The sequence below is a fragment of the Sinocyclocheilus grahami genome, unplaced genomic scaffold (genome assembly GCF_001515645.1).
Source record: "Sinocyclocheilus grahami isolate Dianchi unplaced genomic scaffold, SAMN03320097.WGS_v1.1 scaffold1330.1, whole genome shotgun sequence".
Classification (NCBI taxonomy): Eukaryota; Metazoa; Chordata; class Actinopteri; order Cypriniformes; family Cyprinidae; genus Sinocyclocheilus; species Sinocyclocheilus grahami.
In genome coordinates this window covers 445,281-454,437 of record NW_015506509.1, presented here as the reverse complement: position 1 = coordinate 454,437, position 9,157 = coordinate 445,281, and the positions used below count along the sequence as shown (strand labels likewise).

The window sequence follows — 9,157 nt, the reverse complement described above, 5'->3', positions numbered from 1 at the left end:
ATAACAGCATTATGGCAGAATGGTTTTACCACAACACCACCATGCAACTTTTGTATGAAGATATTAGAAAACTTAGAAGTTCATTTTGAACAAGGCTTACATCTAAAACTATTCCTGTAACTCTGCTTTGGTTGCACATTATTCACTTTTATAGCCTTTTTGAAGCTGTTTTCTGTCGTATTGTCTTAATATATTCTCACATTAAGGTTATTAAACAGCCTGCCTGCCCACGACACTCATGCTGTTGTTGTATTTCTGTAATACGGTATTGGCAAATGCATTATAGTTGTGCAACTTGTAACGCTTTGACTCGGATAACTCGTTAAACCCATGAAATAAAAGAGATGGAAAACGAACAGTTGGGGTCCCACACATTTAATGGCTGGTACACGACAACGCGCTCCTCTCATACATTAGAGATTAACACTTTCTTGGCGTTACAAATAAAAGTAAAGACAAAGTAATAAGAAGGCAGAGCGAACTTATCATCCATAGTGGTTCTCATTACACAGTCACGTAGTCCTTCTACGTCATCACCACATAGCGTGCGTTATAAGTTAAGTGATCAGTCTCTTAAAGGGCACACCGCACTATAATGTGATGCATGCAAAAACATAGTTTTGGCCGTTACAAACTCTGGCCATAATGTGACTAAAGGAAGTCATATTATCTTTCAGCAACTATGACATCATGTCATCTTACCATTGTACATTTTTACTATAAAATATAACACTCTCAGAGCTTCTCATTTACACTATAATATAATGGGAAATATTTGCAGCTATGTATTATATTAGATATTTGGAGAATGAAGAAAGCCTTGCAATCAAATGCACAACACCACACCTGTTATTCTGTAATGCTATTGCATCTTGAGGTCACCCAAAGGTCTTTTATTTAGAAAAAAAAGCCCAGACCTCCGCAAGCCAGTCATTGGGCATTTTTAAATATTGAAAAGATTAGTTTTGACATTTTGATAATTGGTGATTTCTGCAACAGCATTTTGGACAGTTTAATTATCAAAGATACAAAAAAAACTATTTTTTACATGCCTTTTGGCTTGTAAATTTGAGGGGGCATTTGCGGTTTGAATGGGCATGATGCTTCTGTGCTCTCTCTCTCACACACACACACACACATGTCACTTTCCAGTGATTTCCTTCATTAGAGGCTGTTTCATATGGCATGCTTGACTAGAAAAAGGGAATTTGTAGCAGATTGAGGAAGCTATCTGTCTTTTTCTTGCCTTCCCCGCTGCTTTTCTCATGAGTAGAACATATGAAGATTGAGAGAAAGAGTGTTTTTATTGCCGGTCACAGTCTTGTCTCTAAGGTTCAGCTGATTTAATTGACTTCATCATGGCTAAGAGTATGTACTGGCTTCGCAGTCCCGCACTCACTGCCATGCAACACCGCAGGTGCTTCAGTGATGTAAGTAGACTTAATGTATGAAAGTGTAAGGAAAAATCAATAATAGTGAATTTGTGTGTTTACATAGAAAGGCCAAGTGTAAGAGTGTAGACATAATGTATTAGTGTAATGTGTGATTGTGTTTCTTTTTACTGTAATGTGTGCCAATGTTTTACTTTTGATTTCGTTTTTAATCATCCTGTCTGATTTAACAGATATTATCATTATGTATAAATACTTCACAGTTTGAATAATATATTAGTATGTTTACAAGATCATTTTTTTTGTTGCATTATGGTAATGTGAATTGAAATCTCAGTTATTGACCTTGTTTGTGACCAAGTTCAAAGATAACTAGATTTGAATTATGATCATATATTGATCTGAGGGTTTTGAGATCAGTACAGAATGTACTGTGTAAGTTTGTGATGCAATAGTCCTATAGGATGTCTTTGCTGAGAAAGAATTCTCACTTTCATTGAGAAATGTCAAATTCATTGCTTGGTTGATTTGTGAAATTAATTTAGGAAATAGCATTTCTGTCAAGTTTGCATTAGCTGCATATGTGAGAACTAAATGTCCCCACAATGACAGAAGAACTTCAAATGACCTGTATTATGAGACTTCCCGACAGTTAATCAAATAAGGAGACTAATTAATGTCTTAATTAAAATAACTAAAGGTTTCGGCATGGGGTGGGTTTAGGGATAGGCTTTGGGTTATAAAATGAAGATATTTAACGGGGTATTTCTTCAACTTTAGGCACTCTTATGTCCTAGCGGTTGATTTATAATTAAACTCACAAATTCTGTATATGAATGTTACATCAAAAATGTCTCAGCAAACTTTTTATCATCCCTTCATTGATTTATATTTATCTTTTTGTGTCCCATACCCAGATTATAATTTTACATGAAAATCTATCATAATAATTGGTTGATTTGTGAAATTAATTTAGGAAATAGCATTTCTGTCAAGTTTGCATTAGCTGCATATGTGAGAACTAAATGTCCCCACAATGACAGAAGAACTTCAAATTACCTGTATTATGAGACTTCCCAACAGTTAATCAAATAAGGAGACTAATTAATGTCTTAATTAAAATAACTAAAAAGGTTTCGGCATGGGGTGGGTTTAGGGATAGGCTTTGGGTTATAAAATGAAGATATTTAACGGGGTGTTTCTTCAACTTTAGGCACTCTTATGTCCTAGCGGTTGATTTATAATTAAACTCACAAATTCTGTATATGAATGTTACATCAAAAATGTCTCAGCAAACTTTTTATCATCCCTTCATTGATTTATATTTATCTTTTTGTGTCCCATACCCAGATTATAATTTTACATGAAAATCTATCATAATAATATGAGTTGATGCATTTTTAAAACTGTAATGATCTAAAAAAGTGAAATATACAATTTTTTATAGCAATTGTGCGAAAATTTGTTGTATTCATTTTTCAAAAACGTTTTGTTTTAAAAGAGCTCTCTGAAAGTCAACAGGCCCAAAAGTGTCCATGGTTAAAGAAACATGCAGTTAGTTTAATATAAAAACAATAGTAAATTAACCACAAGTGTGTGTGTGTGTGTGTGTGTTTGATGAATCAGCGAGTCATAGGGAGAAACACATCAAAGTTTCAGTTTCAGTGCAGTGTTTTGTTAGATTGAAGTAATTTAAGGTACTCTGAACTTTGTGAGTGTGTTATGTAAGTGCAAGTTTACACCTGTGTATGTGTGATTTTTTTGTTGTTGAGAAAAATCAGTTACTGGCAATGATTTTGCAGAGTCCTACCTGACTCTGCAGTCATTTCAGCATTAAACATAAAAAATGGTACTGCATTCTGACAAACTAGGTTTTTTATCTTTTCAGTAGTGTTTGCCTTTGCAAAATTTGCTGCTGGGTTGCAAAGACGTTGCTATGTGGTTTCAGTGATGTTTTGATTGGCTGTTGTGTTGCTATGAGGTTGCTAGGGCATAGTTAGATGGCTATAGGGGTGTTCTGATTGGCTGTGGTGTTGGTGTTATCCCGCCTTCAAAATAAACTCATATGTATTTTGCCTGTTTTATCATCTGGCAGCAGAGAATCCATTCACTTAGAAAGTGCAGGATGAGTTAAATTTAATATTTAGGGTTATGGGTTTATTCAAACACATAACCCTAAGTATGAGCATTATCAAACATGTTAATAAGCAGGCAGTGATTTCTGAACAACATTCCCCTTAATTCATGTTGGCTTTTATGCTGGTTTATTCTGAGCTGTGGGCTCAAAGATATCACACTGCACCGCAGCAGTAGCTAGTCAGGTCATATCCTTCATAAAGCACAGCTGCTCTGTCGCCGTGTTAAATTATGCTGTTTCACAGTCTTCATCTCCCATTGAGATGAACCGTATGATAGGGAGGAAGGACATCTGGTAGTCTGATACACTGTTGATCGTAGGATCAAGGCAGGGAGCTCCGTCCATTACTGCAAAGCCACTGTCTCTGAGAGAGACGAGAGTCGTTCTCATGTAAAGGTGACTCGCAGACTGTCAGATCTCACTCTTTCTCGTTGTGTTCATCCTCCTCTCTCCCCTCTCTTTTCTGTTCCTCCTGATTCTCAGACATCAGATATATTTGCAATGATAGAGCGAATGCAGGTGAGAAGTCCACATTTTCATCCAGTTTTGTGTTTAGTGCTTTTCCTGCAATCTCTCGCTTTTTATGACCTCTGACCTTTTTGACCTGCAATATGGTGACACCTTTCCAGTCTTTGCTTATTATTACTGTCATCTACCTGTCATTTATATTCTGAGGTTCTCTCTCAAATGCGTCAAATAATTCACTTTATCATTTATACATGTAGCTTGAGCTGTTCTGTCATTATTTCTAGCCTAACACTGTTTTCAAGAGTTTATAGTCTACGCAAGTACACAGATGCTTGGTCGGCACATTTTAATGTTTTTTTGAACCTGGTAATCCATCATAATTTAAGCACAAAGAGCATTTTATGCTTCTGACATTTTTTTAATTAAATTATAATGAAGTAGTAGTTTAAAAAAATCAATAAATACATATTTCTTACTCATTTTATGTTTGCGTTTCCAAACGTCTAAAACTGTCACATTGAATTTCACATTGAAATAAGACTTTCAATCCCATAACTCTGTTACATAGCGTGCATAATTGCGTAAGGGCTGTAACAAATCTGAAAGGGGTGATAGAATTTATTTTTAATATCTGTGTTATTTAATTATACATTTATTTATAATAAATACATTTTAAATATATTTATGCCAATATCCATTGTTGCTTTCAGAGCTTGAATACTTGCGTAGAATATGTTTCAGGCCTAAGTGTCTCTGTATAATGTCTGTATTTAAATTTTTGCATTTATTAGCCATGTTTTCAGTTTTTGAGAATTATCAAATGTATATATTATTTCAAGTTATTAACAAATGATGACTTTTAATTTCTGGTATTTACTATTCTAATAAAGTATATGATTTTTTATTCCTTTATTCCATTTGATGGATGTTAAATATCCTCTTCTTTTTGTAAACACAGAGCAGCAGAATGGATGAGCAGAGGTGCACTCTTCCACCTCCTCTCAAAGTAAGTGTGTACATTTAGAGCCACACAAACAAGCATCAAGTGTTATAGTCATTACAATCCATTCTCACAGTCACTGCCATCAGCGCTGTTTATCACATGTGCAGAGAAAAACAGTGTAGCTTTTGTTACAGACGGATGTTTTCATATTAACCCTCATTCTCTTAGCTTTAAAGTTCAGAAAAGCTCTGCTGTTGACATTTTAATGTTAAGGCTGTTTCAAAAGGTTGGCAGCATAATTATCTTGCCTGTCAGAATACATTTTGGCGTAGCTTAGTGTAAAAGTGTAAGATGATGGATGATGGTGATGTTTAAAATACAAGTATTGATTTATAAAATGTGTTCAAATGAGTAAACATGTACTAGGCAAGTACAATTACAGTACATGTCACTGTTTCAGCATCTTGTGCCAGAAGCATTGCATCCTTTAAGATGCTGCAATGATGAGTTAAAAATAGTTCAACTTTTTGTCATTCTGCATATCAGTGTCAATTTTAATTTACTGCAGCTATCAGAGGAACATCAGGAAAATTAACTTGTTTTCTGCTTAATTTGTTTGTTGTTCTTAATCCATTGGCAGAGTTTTTTTTTCTTATTCTCAGCCCCAGTTTCTGTATTTTTGCTTATGAAAGTAAATGTGTCTTATAGATACAGTATTTAAAATTATTTGAGCGGTATACAAATGCATCTTCTGTTTAGCTTTGCTCTCTGTCTAGTTGTTTGTTGTGCTAGAACATGTCCTTAGGCTGCACTCATACACATACTGACTTACAATATAATGCTTTATAATTTTATGAGTTTATGAAGGTGAATCGCACATTCACCTTGAAATATAAATGGCCATAATAGAAGAACATATAGAAGTACTTTGTTATTGTTCTGTGCATAAAACAAGCTAACATAAAACACCAGAACTTGTGATCTGATTCTTTCACTGCAGGCCTTGTGAATATTGTGTACAGTTCAGGGTTTGTTTGAAATCATGAGTCTCCACAGGTCTCTTTATGCATCTTCATATTTCCTTCATCCGCAGCTTAAAGAGACTCGAATGAAGGGCTCAAAATGTCCACATCTCTAATACCAAAATGTCTAATTTCTCTGTTTCTCCCATAGACAGAGGAAGATTACATTCCATATCCCAGCGTCCATGAGGTTGCAAACTTGTTTGGCTTTTTTATATGTAAATATGAATGTTTTCTTGTTGTACTGGTTGTAATATTGTGCTTTTTGTTTTTGTGGGCTGGCAGGTATTGGGTCGAACAGGCACTTTACCACTCATTCTGCTGCCCCAGTTTGGGGGTTACTGGATTGAAGGGACCAATCATGATTTAGGCTCCTCCTCCACACCAGAGGAACTGCCCCCTTGCCCCGCATCACAGGTTAAACTGGAGATGAACAGCATCGCCAATATCTATAGGAAACACTTCCTGGGCAAGGTGAGACAAAGTTATATTTAATTATTCATTTAATTAGCACTGAAATCAGGTTTATCAAAGCTAAATGAACTCTTTAAAGATATGATAACATTAAATTCTAAAGTAATATTTCACCCAAAAATGGAAAGACCACAGAAGGATCATAAAATAGGTTCATGCGACCCACAAGTCTTCTAAAGCCATAAAATAACTTTGTGTGAAGAATAAGTTAATCATTACATTATTTGTTTAAAATGAATTGCCTTATATAATATATTAGTATATAATGCTATAAAATAATAGTTATATAATTTATAAGTTTTTATCTATCTATCTGTCTGTCAGTCAGTCAGCTAGGTTTTTTTTTTATGGGCAATAACCAGAATGATTGCCAATATTCTAATGAAAATATTAGTAATGTATGGAAAATGTAATATGCAGGTTATTTAAAAATAAATAAACAACCACAATGTGCGATCTGGAATTTTATATAGTAAAATCAACTAAAACCAAAAACTATATCAGCCTCATCAAACCAATGACTATCATTTAAAAAGACCAAATATTGTAAGTATTAAATTATATGAAATACAGTATGATATGTTATAGTCAGATATATTATGCCTTTTATGTTGTTACCTTGTGTCCCTATATAAAAATTAAATGATTATTAAAAGAGTATTTTGCTTTGTATTTACATATCTATTTTATTTATCTATGCTTTACGGGGGGGAGGGGGGGTCGTGGCCTAATCTTTCATGGCCTAAGTGGTGCAAGCCTTCCGCACGATGTGACCTAATGGTTAGAGAGTCGGACTTGTAACCCAAAGGTTGTGGGTTCGAGTCTCGTACCGGCAGGGATTGTAGGTGGGGAGAGTGAATGTACAGCGCTCTCTCCCACCTTCAATACCACGACTGAGGTGCCCTTGAGCAAGGCACCGAACCCCCAACTGCTCCCTGGGTGCCGCAGCATAAATGGCTGCCCACTGCTCTGGGTGTGTGTGTGTGTTCACTGCTGTGTAAGGAATCATTTAAGATTTTAAAGGGAATTTGGACAGAATCACTGTTTTACGGCTTATCACTGAGACGGCCAGCGATTCATTGAACGAGCTGCACAACATCAACTCTGCAATGGATATTAATATCCAAAGTATAGTGAAAATACTATTTATTAGCACAGTAACAAGATCGGCAGTTTAAGACATTAACTTGTAAGCACAAAACACAAGATACTTCTCTTTTCAATATGAATAAGACTTTATTGGATAAATCTAAGACATATAAACTAATCTAACACATAAACACACGCATTCACATATTCACACAAGTTGCAGGAAAAGAGAAAGTGAGGAAAGAATGAGTTTAAGAGAATGAAAATGTGAAATCCCAAGTTTACAGCAATATGTGCAATTGCATAGATCTGAACAACCATCAATCACTTAATTAACCCTCGCATTGAGTTCCTCAATGAGGTTAAAATTTATATTAAATGCACCAGTTCAGCTAGAATCTGGAGGTACTTGCGTTGTGTGCGGGGTTCCCTTCCTTGTCTGGTTGCTGAAAGGGGTTTCCCGAGGTCGCTGATTGGCTGGAAGTTCAGTCTTGGGAAGCCAGTGGTTGGGCGTTGGCTGACAACGCAGAGTTGTGGCCTGGTTGAAGTTTTAGACGGCACTTGAGGCACGGCGTAAGGCAAAACTTAACTCAGAAGAACACAAAACTCTCAACAGGAAAATAAAATAAACTAAAGTAAAGAAATAGAAGTAAAGTTTGACGAGACTAGGTGGCGTTTCTCCTCATGGTTTTGGAGGAGCTGGCGTGTAAGCCAGAGCACACTCAAAAAGCTAAAGAAGCATGATTAAAAAGCATAGCTCAAAGCTATGACTAAAAAGCCGCATGGCTAAAAGTGATGACTTGAAAGCACATGACTAAAAAGCAGGCAAAAACTAAAAAGCTGGGAAAAGGAAAAACAGGGGAGAGAGAGAAGAGCGTGATTTGATGGTGTCCTGAGTATTTAAACTGGGCTTTTGGACACATCCCAAATGGTGTTTTGACCAATTAGACGCTGTCTTTGCTCGGGGTGTTGTATGGTCCGCATTTTTCCCGCTCTTGCAGAGTATATTTTTGGACATGATTTCTATAACAAGAATATGATACATTTGACAAAGAATTGATTGGAAGAAACGTTTCAAGCAAGAAGATTCAAACACACACATACTAAACATGAATGTGATCCTATAAACTATTCAATAGTTATTCAAAATACATACACAATAAATTATTAAGACCTGATAGTCTGATATGTGGGTTACATACATGATATGGAGTTATGAATAGAAATGATTAGTTGCTCACAAGTCCTTTTGGTGTCATTTAGATGCATATTTACATGGAAATGCAGTTTCTGTGCCATTCTCTGAACATAAGGACATGTTCTGCGAATGTAAGAAGACCAGAGGTTAAAAGGTCTCTCATAAGGAATTTCAGTCTGTTCTCTGTCGTCGAGGTGGGGGAAGTCAATCCAAATATCTTGTGACCATTAAACTTGCCCCCAAAATTGACAATCTCCTTGGAATTGAACAAAATTCCATAGGAAGCTGAAAAAATAAAAAAATAAAAAAAATGCTAGTTGGTTCAGGCTTGTGGCGCCAGGATCTGATTTACGAACATCCTGTGTCTTGGGCCTCTGTGGAATTTGGCTCCTCGTGTTTCAACTGTTCTTTATCAAATCTTAAATTGTCTGATTC

At 35.7% G+C, this 9,157-nt stretch overlaps 1 pseudogene; it reads left to right on the top strand.

Moving 5' to 3' along the window:
- Nucleotides 1-1,262: 1,262 nt before the first annotated feature.
- LOC107569294 (rap1 GTPase-activating protein 1-like) overlaps nucleotides 1,263-9,157 on the top strand; it is a 24,244-nt pseudogene continuing 16,349 nt past the window's right edge.